The 15,071-nt window shown below is 41.3% G+C and overlaps 1 protein-coding gene across 6 annotated transcripts in view; it reads right to left on the bottom strand.

Moving 5' to 3' along the window:
* Positions 1 to 15,071, bottom strand: part of STOX2 (storkhead box 2) — a 206,600-nt gene that overhangs the window by 35,208 nt on the left and 156,321 nt on the right. The gene's annotated exons all lie outside the window — the stretch shown is intronic.

The raw sequence follows: 15,071 nt of genomic DNA, 5'->3' as shown, positions 1-15,071 counted from the left end.
AAGGTTCTCCCTCCCCGAGCTGAGTCCTATGACCCCACCCAGTGATTCCCATTCTTCCCTCGGAAAATAAAAAATGTATGACCCTCTTCTGCCCGACAACTCATGAAGCAGCTACAAATAAAAATCCCGTTCCTACATTCCAAATCACTTCTCCCACCGCCTATGGTTTGAAACACTTTGTAAGTAGGCCCATTACAGGCGCATTTAGTGATGACTGATACACTTGGTCTTAACACTATTAAATAAAACTTCTTCAACTCTTCCAACCATCTGACATTTTCTAAGTCCTCTGCCCTCGTGGTTTCCCTCCTATGCGTCTGTGGATCAGTTTCCCTCCCAAAACGTTGTGCGGACGGCTGCGCACCCTCTGGCCTTATGACCTCCCTCGTTCTGGGCTCTTGTAGGCACATGGCCTAAGACTACAGTAGGCTTTTGGCTGAGCCACGCTGTCAAGCCCCAGAGAACTTCTTCAGGTTAAGTGCTACTAAAAGAGGCTTCCTGCGTGTGCTTAAAAAAATCCTCATCAAGAATAGCCTATGTGTTTCATCAGAAACGGTTTAGTCTTGATTTTCCTTCCTGATGTATGATTTCCTCTCATTTGGAAGACCACCTGGGTTCTCATCCAGGACAGACACTGAGCCCGTGGCCCAGCACCCAGGCCTCCTACCAAGACCGCTCACCTTCACTCAACGCCCTTTGAGTTTGGTTGTGTCGTTAGTTGTGAATCTGCCAAACCTACCTGCTCTGACCCATTCCTGTGGGGCACAGTCTGAGCACTACAAGGTTAGAAAGTACACCGAAGAAACCCCTGCCTTTTAAGGTGCAGAGATGTAACTGTGTCATAAAGGTAATAAAAAGTAAGATCTAAATAGGAAGGTAAGGTAAGACCCTCTGGGGAAACTCTGGGCCAACAGACCATCACTTGATAGCTAAAATTTCCAGTTTCCTCTGTGATATAGAAAAGGTTAAATAAATGGATAAAGAGAGGCACCTGGACGGCTCAGTGGGTTAAAGCCTCTGCCTTCCGGCCATGATTCCAGGGTCCTGGGATGGAGCCCCACATCGGGCTCTCTGCTCAGCGGGGAGCCTGCTTCCTCCTCTCTCTCTCTCTCTCTCTGCCTGCCTCTCTGCCTACTTGTGATCTCTCTCTGTCAAATAAATAAATAAAATCTTTAAAAAAAAATAAAATAAATGGATAAAGAAAAAAAATGCCCCCCAAAGACGGAAATTTGCCATAAAAACGTATTCAAAATTTCTAATATCTAAATATGTAGGTTTCTACCTAGACATGGGTCCCCTGTGTCCGTATTAGAATCTCATCTAAGTTTTCCAAGGACCCAGCAAAGTTATTGTTATTATCTCCATTTTCAAGAGATTCCCTGGGACACCTGGGTGGCTCAGTCAGGTAAGTGTCTGACTTCCGGTCAGGTCATGATCTCAGCGTCCTGGGATCAGCCCCACTTTGGGGTTCCCACTCACTTGGGAGACTGCCTGCCCCTCTGCCCCTCTCCCTGCTCATGCTCTCTTTCTCCCTCAAATAAATAAATAAGTAAAATCTTCAAAGAGAGAGAGAGAGATGAACTGTCCTCCTCAATTTCCGCAGCCAGTTAAGAGGCAGAAGCAATTTTAAACTCCAGGCAACAGGCACCAGGGTCTGTGCTGGGTTTTTTGTTTTGTTTTTTTTTTTGTTTGTTTTTTGCTTTTTTAAATGAAGGACTTTATTATTATTAATTTTCTTTCAAGATTTTATTTAAAGATTTTTATTTTATTTATTTGACAGACAGAGATCACAAGTAGGCAGAGAGGCAGGCAGAGAGATAGGAAGGGAGGCAGGCTCCCAGCCCAGCAGAGAGCCTGATGCCGGGCTTGATCGCAGGACCCTGGGATGATGACCTGAGCCAAAGGCAGAGGCTTTAACCCACTGAACCACCCAGGTGCCCCTCAAGATTTTATTTAAATTCAAGTTAGCGTTCATATAGTGTATTATTAATTTCAAGGGTGAAATTTACAAACTCATCAGTTCCAAGTGACACCCAGTGCTCATTCCATCACATGTCCTCCTCAGTGCCCAGCACCCAGTTACCCCATCTCCCACACTCCCTCCCCTCCAGCAGTTCTCAGTTTGTTTCCTGGAGTTAACAGCCCACGCTTTTAACCAACACACATATTGCTTCTCGACTATTATAATAAAATTACCACTACAAACAATTTTTTTTAAACCTATACCTCTAATTTTACATTTAAATGGAAGGCCATTCACTTCATTAGCACATGAGGCCAGGGAGATTAAGTTCACTGGCGGGGACAGGGTTACCTCCGCCAGTTCTGCCAGGAGTGATGGGCTGCCCTCCCGCCTCACCCCATGGCCAGAGTGACTAGAAGGACGTTGCGGAGGATGGTAACTGATCAGCCAACACGGTAACCATAAGCCCATCTTGCTGCCCTACTCAAAGCATGGGGAGTTTGATGATGGACAAAATCCATCATAAAATAAAGGCGAGAAAGGCCTGATGTTTTCTGATGTTTTCCATACCAGTCTGATGGGGAGATAAACTCAAGAATCCACAGACGTGGGGCGCCTGGGTGGCTCAGTGCCTTAAAAGCCTCTGCCTTCAGCTCAGGTCATGATCCCAGGGTTCTGGGATCGAGCCCCTAATCGGGCTCTCTGTTCGGCGGGGAGCCTGCTTCCTCCTCTCTCTCTGCCTGCCTCTCTGCCTACTTGTGATCTCTATCAAATAAATAAATAAAATCTTTAAAAAAAAAAAAAAAGAATCCACAGACGTTATTAGCAGTCCTCCTCCTCCCCTGGTGCCTCTTGCTCCTTTTAACAACAGCTTCGGTGTCATAGTAAAGGTTCACAAACGTCCCACAGACTGTCCTGGAGGTGCTGTGCTCCACGGAGGAGGTGTGCACAGGCGCTGTCCCTGACACCAGATTGGACTGGTTCCTTAGCAAAGGACCACACCGGAGCACCCTCCTGTGACCTAGTCACGTGGGGTTTTACAGAATGCTTTGATGACCACAGTTCAAGGGCAACAGTCTGAAGCAGCCCCGCTCAAATCCGTTAAAAATATGCATTGGGCACCCAGGTGCAAAGTCCTAGTGTAAGTACGGAGATCTGAACGTGTTTCAACAGCGCACCTAACGCAGGCTACGTACACTGCTACCCGCAAACTTTTTTATGAGCAAATGACATGGTCTCTCCTCTCAAGAAACTTGTAAGACACTTGAGGGGATGAGATAGTCACGCATCAAAAGCACAAAGAATACAAGACAGTGTCTGTCCAAGAGGAGGAGCAGTTAGCAGGTGCCTCTGAGAATTCTGGAGTAAAGCACCTGGCCAGCGAAGTCAAGAGTGGCTCAAAGGCAAAGGCAAATCTCTCCTAAAATCTGGGCTGGTGAGAGAGAAGAGAAAAGGCACACTCATGGGAACATGAGCTCCGTGAAGAGAGTCTCTGCATGCCTCGTGTTTACAGATGTGCTCCGGAGACGTGGCCAGCCAACGGTAGGCACGAAGTAAGCACGTGCTGAGTGAATGAATGTCCCGGGGAGGGCAGGTATCAAGCCAGGAATGGAGATGCTGATGCGGGGAAGGAGGGGAAGCATGAGGTGGACCTGCCTGTGGCTGAGCGGTCATCCCGGAGCACAGAAGGAGGGGAGGCTAAGGGGTGGCCTAAGATGAGGTTAAGAATGGTCTCTCATGGATTAGAAAATGACCCAGGTTGTATTAGCGATCAATTCCTCTTGGCATTTGTTATAGATGTTAGTGTCCTCCTAAGAAGCACTACCCCTGCAGGAAACCCTCATTCTCCAAAAACAAGTGTTTATAAGCTTATGGTGGCCCATAAGAGGGACGGAATGTTGACAGGATGACCAGACATTGCCTCCCGCGGGGGTTTCTCTGCACCTCCCATCACCACGCAGAAGCCTGCAATGCCAAGACTCTCTCTGCTTTGCCAGAACATACCAATGGAGGAGGGGAAAAAATCCTAGTCTGCAACAATATTACACTAAACTTATCCTAATTCCATGTAGCTCAAGTCAACAAACATTTCTTAAATACGACATGCAAGATCCTGCTTGTTGCTGATGAAGTTATAGCGTCCAGCCCCACAGCTCAGTGTCAGTTTCTGCATCCTTCAAGGCAGACAGGAAAAGCCTACAGTGAGACCAAAGAAACCCGTTGATTTCTGAGCCAAGACCAGGGTGGCCGGAAGCACGGTGGGAACTGGGCAGGGCTCAAGGAAGGAGGTGGCAGCTGAGGTGGCCCTGAAGATGGGTAAGCAAAGTGGGAGGGAGAAGAAACCTAGGGATCTTTTGAGGCAGCAAAGCAGTGTGCTGAAAGACCGCGTGACTTCGAGAGTACAAGGTGCTTTGGAGAAGGGCTGGCGGCTGACCTTGCTGGACTGGCAGAGCTGAAGGAGATGGGTACAGATAAAGCCAGAGCAGTCAACTGAGATAAGAATTTGAAGAGCAGAAAATTGTCGGAGAAGAGCATTACGGGGTCTTATGGGGGTGGAGGGGCTGTTCAGATTCCCAAGGGAACAGAGTATAGGACACACCCAAAGAGAGAACATAATGAAAGAGCAACACAACGGAAGAGCCTGTTGGGAGGAGCAACAAGCTGCCTGAACAAGGAACACAGAGAAGTGCAGAGATGTGAGATACTTTTCTGTTTCCCAAAGGGACTGTCCAGAAGGTCCGGCAGGAAATATTAAAGGTACCATTCACAATGCATTTCTAGAAGCATCGTGTACACCTACCATGACTTGCCCAGAATCGATCCAAAAGCCTGTCTGGGCTCGGGTGATAGTCTGACATCTGAAGTGGTGCCCAGAGTAGACTATTAGTTCGAATTGAGAAATAAAAGGAAGAGGAGAAATCTGCTGAAGAGCAATCCCTGGGCACCAATAATGGACCAGAATTTCCTGGTTGCACGAACGCTGATTTAAAAAAAAAAAAAAAAAAAGGGCACAAATTTAAAATTCAACAAAAGTGATTTCAGAAACAGAAAGTTCTGAAGTCTTCAAGGGCTTTATAGGCCAGGGTGTACCGAGGTGAGTGGCTTATTGTTACGGTGGCAGAAGACACTGCAGTTATGGTTGGGTTCAATGCTGCAGAGCACAGGCAAGCAAACTAAGTATTTTAAGAACAAATAGACGTGTGGTATCCCTGCAGGCAGTGGGGTGCACCAACAGGACCACAGAGTGAAGAATAAAGTTATTCTACATGACTTCCTAGAATCCGCAAAAGTCTCGATTTGGGGCAGCTGGGTGGCTCAGTTGGTTAGGCGTCTGCCTTCGACTCCGGTCATGATTGCGGGGCTGGGATCCAGCCCCACATCCAGGGTCCTGGGATCGAGTTCCATCGGGCTCCCTGCTCCATGGGGAGTCTGCTTCTCCCTCTCCCTGGACCCCTTCCCCTGCTCGTGTACTCACACGTTTGCTTGCTCTCTCTCAAATAAATAAAATCTCAAAAAAAAAAAAGTCTTTGGATTAGATCAATTCTCCTGGCATTAGGAAGACACAATAATGATATTTTATGAGCTGGACAAGGCACAGAAAGTGATCTTGTATATCAACATTTGATTGAAGATAATCCTGGGGTCCAAATGGGGGGATGACTTGCCCAAGGTTACCGAGAGTTGGTAGCAAAGCCAGAGGTAGCCCCCCAGAGGTCCTGATTCCAAATGCAGACATCTCTCTATTATTCTGCAATACCTTGTAAAATTTATTAAAAGAACATTAAATTCCAAGCCTCTTCTGGATGCATTTTGGCTATTATAAATGAAGCAGGCAGATGTCCAACTTTGCATTCTTCACTGTGGTAGAAATTATTTTTCTGCCCTTGGTGGTTCTAATCAACATCCAAAGAAGATAAGGAAGGAAAAGATAAAAGTGAAGTCAAAAAAACTGGGAGCCGGGGAGTTTTCAGGTAAAAGACAGATTTTAAATTTGATGTTTTGATACTAAACCTTAAGAAAACTAGGGGAAGGGGCGCCTGGGTGGCTCAATGGGTTAAGCCTCTGCCTTCAGCTCAGGTCATGATCTCAGGGTCCTGGGATCGAGCCCCGCATCGGGCTCTCTGCTCAGTCGGGAGCCTGCTTTCCCCTCTCTCTCTGCCTACCTCTCTGCCTACTTGTGATCTCTGTCAAATAAATAAATAAATAAAATCTTTATTAAAAAAAAAAAAAACTAGGGGAAGACACGGGGAAGTGAGATGATAAAATTTAATTTAACGTCATATAATTCCATTATAATTTTATTATAGAAGCATCTGCATCTGTGGACTATTCGTTTCCAACACCCTGGGTGGAAAGTCACCTCGTACATCCCAGGCAGTGGAACTCAGTATTTTCAACTTCAGAGAACAGGGACGTGGGCCCAGAGAAAGCCCACACAGTCAGCCGGGGAGAAAGATTCTGTTTTGAAGTCTTCCCCCAAATTCAGGCAAGCTATATAGTACACTCTGTAATATATCACTTTTTGTCTTAATAGTAAAAGTTTTAAAAAAACGTTTCCACCGAACATCACTCAACATGACTTTCCGAAACCTACAAGGAATGAGCTCAAGGAGGCCTGTCCACATTTGTCTCGAGGTTGTATAAACTTGCAGTGTAAGTCCCAGTCCCCGGAGGCGAATACGACCCCAATTGGAGAGGCAACCACTACATGTGAAAACACACCAGAAAGTGGTATTTCCCCATTCATTTTCAAAGTTATCCTCCGTATTTCTGCAGCTTTAAAGACAGATGATGATAGAGTCCTAGAGCTCTGTTAGCTGGAATTAGTTAGAAGGTCAAAGAGCTGAGAAACTGAATTACTTTATCACTGGCTTATTTAATTATGGCCAAGTTATTCTCTCTATGGGCTGCATTCCTCTTCTGTAAGATGGAATCAGGAGGAAAAAAAAAAGAATGAAAGAAAGAAAGAAAGAGAAAAAGAACATTGCAAAGTCTCCCATATTTTTTAAAAGGAGACGTATCTATAGAACTAACCTCTGACCTCAAGGTGCTTCCAATTAACTGAAGAATGAAAAGTCAACACACATGAAAAGAAGGTATCACACTACCTCCCCAAGAAAACTATGAATAAGTAGGGAAAAATTACGGCAAACCAACTCCAGACGGAGTATAAAGAAATACCCCAGCCAAACATTTTCGATCACAGAGCTGAACTCCACACGCCTGGGTTACAGGTTCCAACAGAATGCTGTCGCAAGGCGGGGGGGCCACTAATCCAAACACACGCTTCGGGGGAACTGGGGTCCCTCCAGCGCGCTGCTCGTCTGACACATCCATAAACCCTGGGCTAACTCGCACGTCTACACTATTCCAACTGACTCAAGTGAGAACAGGATTTGGACTGTACTTCCTGGACTCTACGAAGTGTCTGAAAACAGTGGTTTCAGCACCTAAAGCAGGCAAATAGCTATTGACGGAAAAACAACAATAACATTATGTGGGCTTGGGTTTCCTCTAAGTAGTCATTTCACAGACTTCTACTTATCCGCTAACTGCTTTGGCTGACGTTAGTCCAATCATCTCCACATGTCATCGCAAGGAAGTCAGAGTGTACATTTGTATTCACAAAGTGTTTATGAAACTAGGGGAAAAAATCATAAAGTTCTGGAGTCAAAAAATACAAGCCAGTCATACTGTCTTTTATCTGTCTCTAACGAATGCATAAAAAAATTAGAATTTCTATGCTTAGTGATCCCTGTGATTATACACTCATCCACATCTGCTCTGTCCAATACAGTAGGTACTAGCCATGTTTGTTTTTGTTTTTAACTTTAATTTAATTTGAATTAAATAAATTTAAATTTAGCTCCTCGGGGCACCTGGGTGGCTCAGTCCTTAAGGGTCTGCCTTCAGCTCAGGTCATGATCCCAGGACCCTGGGATCGAGCCCCGCATTGGGTTGTTGCCCCAGAGAGAAGCCTGCTTCTCCCTCTCTCACTCCCCCTGCTTGTGTTCTCTCTCGCTATGTCTCCCTCTCTCTGTCAAATAAATTAAATAAATAAATAAATAAATGCATTTATTTTAGTTCCTCAATTTCAAGTGCTCGTTAGCTAACACGGGGCCAGTATGCACCATACTGGGCTCCGCATATATGGAATATTTCCATCATCTCAGAAAGTTTTACTGGACAATAATGATCTAGTTAATCAACAAGCAAGCACAAGAATATCAGGTACCAATCACTATTACCATAAAAACCTATAATTTTTAGATGTAAATTTTTTAAATTAACATACCCAAAGCAAGGAATTTCTTAATGTTCAACATCTATGGGTTTGTTCTTTTTTTTTTTTTTTAAGATTAATTTATTTGACAGAGAGAGACACAGTGAGAGAGGGAACATAAGCGGGATGAGTGGGAGAGGGAGAAGCAGGCTTCCCGTGGAGCACAGAGCCCAATGTGGGGCTTGATCCCAGGACCCTGGGATCATGACCTGAGCCGAAGGCAGCCACTTCATGACTGAGCCACCCAGGTGCCCCAACATCTATGGATTTTAACGCATATGTGGATTTGTGCAGTTATACCAAGATCAGGTTGAGTCAGACTTATGGAACAATTCCATCACCCAGAACTCCTTCATCCCTCCCAAAACACTCCTAACCCCTGGAAACAAGTGATATGCCCATGTTGTTGCATGTAGGAGGAATAGGATTGCTGGGTCATACGGTAAGAGTGTATTTACCTTTACAGCGAACTACCAAACTACTTTCCAGATTGGCGAGGCCATTTTGCAATCCACTGAGCAGTGTATTTCTAGAAGTTTTTCATAGATTTCTTGAGATTTTTCTCCATGGTCACTCATGTTGTCTGCAAATAGGAACAGTATTATTCCAACCTGCAAGACTTTTAGTTCCTTTTTCTATAGAAAGGTTTTTTTTTTTGTTTTTTTTTTTTAGGAATTCTAGCATGTTGTTGAATAGGGATGGCAAGAATGGACATCCTGTCTTGTTCCCAGTGTTAAGGGGAAATCGTTCAGTCTTTCTCTATTAAATATGATGTCAGCAGCAGAGTTTTGTAGACGTTCTTTATCAGGTTAAGGAAGTTGCTTTCTATTCCCAGATGAGGAACTTTTATCATTACTGTGTGTTGAATTTTGTCGATTACTTTTTCTGAATCAATTGATATTATCTTGGGATTTTCCCCCCTCCTTCAGTTTTTTTAACATGGTAGATTACAACAATTGATTTTCAAATGCTGAATTCGCCTACATTCCAGGGCTAATCTCCACTTGGTCACGGTTTGTTATTCTTTCTGTGTATTGCTGGATTCAATTTGCTGATATTTTTTGGAGGATTTCTGCATCTATGTTTATGAGGTGTATTGGTGTGTGGTTTTGCTGTACTATCTGTGTCTGGTTGTGGCATATTGATAAGGCTGGTTTCGTAAAATGAGTTGGGAAGTGTTGCCTCTTCTCTTTTCATGTCAAATCGGTGGTATTTCTTCCATAAACGTTTGGTAGTAAACTTTCTGGACCTGGAGTTTTTGGAAGTAAAATGTTAACTGTAAGTTAAATGCATTTGAAGGATAGAGAACTATTCTGGTAACCTACTTCATCTTGAGTGAGTTCTGATAGGGTGTTCTTTCTAGGATTTGGTCCATTTCATCTAAATTGTTGAATGTATGTGCACAGACAAGTTTGCAGTACTTACTCTTTTTTTTTAAGATTTTATTTATTTTATATAGAGAGAGACAGCAAGAGAGGGAACACATGCAGGGGGAGTGGGAGCAGGGCTCAATCCCAGGACCCCACCGGATCATGACCTGAGCCAAAGGCAGATGCTTGGCAACTGAGCCACCCAGGCACCCCGGTAATCACTTATTTTTAATGTCTGTAAGATCTGTAAGGATATGCCCTCTTTGACTCCTAATATTCACAATTTGCATCTTATTTCCTGGCCAATTTGGCTAGAGGTTTATCAATTTTACTGCTATTTTTGAAGAACCAGCTTTGACTTCATTGGCTTTCTCCATGAATTTTGTGTTGAAATTCCTTGACGTCTACTCTATTATTTCTTTCCTTCTGCTTGCTTTGAATTTGTTTTGCTCTTCTTTTTCTCATTCCCTTAGGCAAAAGCTTAGGTTGTTCATTACAGAACTATTCTTCTTTTCTAACATAAGCACTTAATCTATATATTTCTCTCTAAGCCCTGCTTCATCTGCTTTATATGAATTGTGGTATGTTGTATTTTCATTTTTGTTCACCTCAAAACACTTTCTACTTTTCCTGAGACTTCCTCTTTGATCCATGGATTATTTATAAAAGGTTGTTTAATTTCCTAGTATTTGGGGATTTATCAGCTACCTTTCTGTTGTTGATTTCTAGCTAAATTCCATTATGGTAAAATAGCACACTTTGAATTATTTCAATTCTTTTAACTGCTTTTAGGTTTATGTTTCAGGATATCATCTATCTTTGTGAATGATCTCTGAGGATTTGAAAGGAATGTATATTCTGCTATTTTGAGGAGGAATGTTTTAAAAATGTCATTTGGATCTAGTTGATTAATGATATTGTTCAGTTTTTCTATATTCTTACTGGTTTTCTACCAACTTACTCTATCAATTACTGCAGGACTCATGTTGAAGTCCCCAACTATAATAATCTATTTCTCTTTTAGTCCTATCTTGTCTCATGTACTTTAAAGCTCTGTTATTAAGTACAAATATTTTTAATACATTCTTTTGAAAAGACAAAATTTTTTTGTAAGAGTACTTAACCATGAGATCTATCTTCTTAACAGATTTTAAGTGTACAATACAATACTGTTCTCCAGGGGCACATCTTGTACATCAGATCGCTAGAACTTACTCATCCTACAAAGCTAACATTTTATACACGTCATCAATGAGCAACTCCCCATTTCTCCTCTCTCCCCCCAGTCCCTAGCAAACACCTCTCTATTCTTTGCCTCCATGAGTTTGCTTATTTTAGATATATTAAGTAGGATCCTGCAGTATTCATCCTTCTGTGACTGGCTTACTTCACTTAGCATGGTATCAAGGTTCATCCATGTTGTTGCATATTGTAGAATATCTTTCTTTTTCAAGGCTGAATGATACTCCATTGTATGTATGTATGATCTTTTGCTTATCCTTCATCTGTCATAGACATTTAGGTTGCTCCACATCTTGCCTATTGTGAACAGTGTTACAAGGAACACAGGAGTGCTAATACTTCTTCAAGATCCTGCTTTCAATTCTTTAGAGTAAATAAGAAGTGGTATTTCTGGATCATATGGCAATTCTATTTTTAATTTTTTGGAGGAAATTTTACACTGTTTTCTATAGTAGTCGCACGATTTTACATTCCCACCAATGGTGTACAAGAGTTCTAATTTTTCCACAACCTCACCAGCACTTGTCTTTTTTGTTTTGTTTTTTTGATAATAGCTATCCTAACAGGTATGAAGCAATATTCCACTGTGGTTTTGATTCACATTTCCCTGATGGTTAGTGGGGTTGGCATCTTTTCATATACCTATTGGCTACTTGCATGTCTCCTCTGGAGAAATGACTATTTAAGCCTTTAACCCATTTTAAAATCAGGTTGTTAGTTTTTTTATTTTTGTTTTTGCCACTGAGTTATGGGAGTTCCTTATATATTTTAGAAATTAACCTCTTCTTGAATATATGGTTTATAAATATTTCCTCCCATTTTAGAGGTTGCACTTTTACTCGATTTCGTTGCTGTGCAGAAGTTTTTTAGTTTGATTTAGGCCAACTTACCTAATTTTGTTTTCATTATCTGTGGTTTTGGTGTCAAATCCAATGACAATCATTAAAGTCACTGAAATCATTCAGTGGAAAACATTAAAATAATTTCCAAGACTAATGCATGAAACTGCCTGTTTTCTTCTGAAAGTCCTATAGTTTGGGGTCTTACACTTAAGTATTAATTCCATTTTGACTTGATTTTTGTGAATGGTGGAAGAGGTACATACACTTTTTGCGTCATCTTTGTAAACGTACCCATTCATTTTTGTGCAACAATCCTCTTTATCCCCAATAATTTTCCTTGCTCGGAAGTCTCCTTTTTTTGACATTGATATAGCTACTGCAGCTTTCTTTTGATTAGTGTTTACAAGGTATGTCATTTTACCTTTTACTTTTAACCTAGTCACATCATTATATTTAAAATGTATTACTTGTTGGGGCGCCTGGGTGGCTCAGTGGTTTAAGCCGCTGCCTTCGGCTCAGGTCATGATCTCAGGGTGCTGGGATCGAGTCCCCCATTAGGCTCTCTGCTCAGCGGGGAGCCTGCTTCCCTCTGTCTCTCTCTGTCTGCCTCTCCATCTACTTATGATTTCTCTCTGTCAAATAAATAAATAAATAAAATCTTTTTAAAAATAAATAAATAAATAAAATGTATTACTTGTAGACAACATATCCCTTGGTCATTTTTTAAAAATTCACCCTGACAATCTCTGTTATTTATTTGGTATGTTAGACCATTTATATTTAATGTAGTTGTTTATATGTTGGGATTTAGATCTACCACTTTTCATGCTTCTACCCTCATTTTGTTCCTGTTCTCCTCTTATTTTCATTTGGAATATTTGAATACTTTTTACTATTCTATTTTAATTCACCTGAATTTCTATTAATTTCTTTATATAGTTTTTTTAGTTGTTCCTCTAAACATTTCAGTATATATGCTTAACTTTTCATAGTCTGATTAGAATTAATATTTTACTTCACTTCAAGTGAAAAACCTTACCACTATATTGGTTCCTTTACTCTTCTGTTTTTATGTTATAGTTTATACACACTGAAAAGTTCAGCACCCATATATACATTTATACACACTGCAAAGTTCAGCACCTTTTTAATATGTTATATTTTTATATACATTTTCCATCATTACTCATATTTTATAGAACTTAAGAAAAAAAGTTAACTATATTTAGCCAGATACATATCATTGTTGCTTTTCTTTCATTCCTGATGTTCCAAGTTTTCCTCTGGTATTTTCTGTCTATCAGCATTTCTCTTAGAGAAAGTCTCTGGCAGTGAATTTTTCTTTGTTTTGTTTTATTTTATCTGAAAATGTCATTATTTCACCTTTGTATCTGAAGGATATGTTCACTGGATATTTTAAAAATATTGTTCCATGGGGTGCATGGATGGCTCAGTTGGTTAAGTGCCCAACTCTTGATTTCAGCTCAGGTCATGATATTATGGGCCATGAGGCTGAGCCCTGCACCAGGCTCTGTGCTCAGAGGAAGTCTGCTTGAGATTCTCTCCTTCTTCTCCCTCTGTCCCTCCCCCCTACCAATCTCTAAAAATAAATAAATAAATCTTTTAAAAAATATATTGTTTTACTCCATTCTGGCCTTCATGGTTTCTAAAGAAAAATCTGCAGTCATTCTACTTGTTTTATTATGTATCATATTTCTCTAGCTACTGTCAAGATTTTTTCCTGTTTAACCTTCAGCAATTTATGATGTATCTGGGAATGGATTTATTTGAGTTTATCCTGTTTAAAATTTGCTGGGCATTTTGAATCAGAAAGTCTGTCTTTTGCTAAATTTAGAAAGTTTTTAGCCATTATTTCTTCAAGTATTTTTTCAGATCACATTAGACCTTTGATGACAAAAATGTTAGACACTTTGGTATTGTCCCACATCCCCTGAGAACTGTTGATTTTTTTCTTTCAATATTTTGTTCTCAGTTGTTGAGACTGAATAACTTCCATTGATTGATCTTCAAGTCCAGACTTTGATTAGCTCCATTCTGTATTGAGCCCTTGCATAATTTTTAATTTTGGTTATTCTAGATTTCAATGCTAAAACCTTTGATTCTATATTACAACCTCTATCCCTTTCCACTCTACCTTCTTATTCTTTTTCAAGAGTGTTTATCCACACTTCTTGAACCATAATTATAATAGCTCATTTGAAGTCTTTGTCTAATAATTTCAACATGTGACACTTCAGCCTGGCAACTGCTGACTTTCCTTTACCATACAAATGGAGATTATCCTGGTTCTTCATATACTAATTCTGAGTAATGTTTATTAATATGTTGTGAGTCTCCAAGTCTTTAAATCCAAAGGAAAACGTTGATTTTTTTTTTTTTAAAGCATGGTAATCAATGTGGTAAGTTCAGGCTGCAATTTCCAAACCACCTCCGTCAGGTGTGATTTGAATGTCGGTGTGCTCAAAGCTTTTGCAAGGCTATTTGGATCTGTCCCTGTACATACCATTCAGTAGTCAGTCTGAGAATTTTGTTACGGTCTGGTTCATATGTCACATCTCAAAGTGTTTAGAATGCTGCTTCAGGTCCAGATCCACACATGTGCTGCTTAGAAGTGGACCCAGGAGTTCATACAACATTTTATGTGACAGCTCTCTTGAGCTCCCTCCTCTTGGTGATCTCCTCAACACTTTCCAGTCCCCTGAGGTCCTTCTGCCAAAAGGCTGGGGCTTTGGTTTCCTTGCTCAATCATGTACTTCTGGCTACTGTCTTAGTTAGACTGATGCCAAACTGTAGGAGGACAGAGTGAGGGAGAAAAAGTAATGGGAATTTACCCCACACTCTTGGGACCATGGTTCCTCCCATCGGAGAGAAGGATTCCCCTATCCTTACAATTCGAGAGACTACCCACCCTGACTGTTGTTATCTCTCTGCAAGATGACTGTAAGTTGGACAGGAGAGAATGAAAAAAGAAGAAACAAAATAGTGCCTTCCCTCACTCATCTGAACATAGGAGTCCACTTTTCTACTTTTTAGACCAAAAAGTGAGGACTTCTTTTCAAGATCTTTCTGTTCACACCATTGTGCCTTACTGGATTTTGGGCCACTGTTGAGTCTATGCCATGTGATAGCAGAGAGGGTATAAACAGGAAACTCACAACCAGTTGGGTGGTACTTCAAATTCTGGTCTTCTTTCCCCATTTGCCTGCTACTACCATTTCTTTTCAAGTGTCCTCACGTGGCAGCTTAATGTCTTCTGTGCAAAATCCACAGTTCCATTCAGCAGGAAAGACGAGGTGGAGTCTGTGTATCCATCTTACTCCCAAATGGAATCTTCTTTTTATCGTAATTGC

This window comes from Mustela putorius, unplaced genomic scaffold, assembly GCF_011764305.1.
Source record: "Mustela putorius furo isolate JIRA1106 unplaced genomic scaffold, ASM1176430v1.1 tig00003932_pilon_pilon_pilon:0A:0A, whole genome shotgun sequence".
Taxonomy (NCBI): Eukaryota; Metazoa; Chordata; class Mammalia; order Carnivora; family Mustelidae; genus Mustela; species Mustela putorius.
The sequence above is the reverse complement of the archived record's forward strand: the minus strand, read 5'-3'. Positions and strand labels throughout refer to the sequence as shown.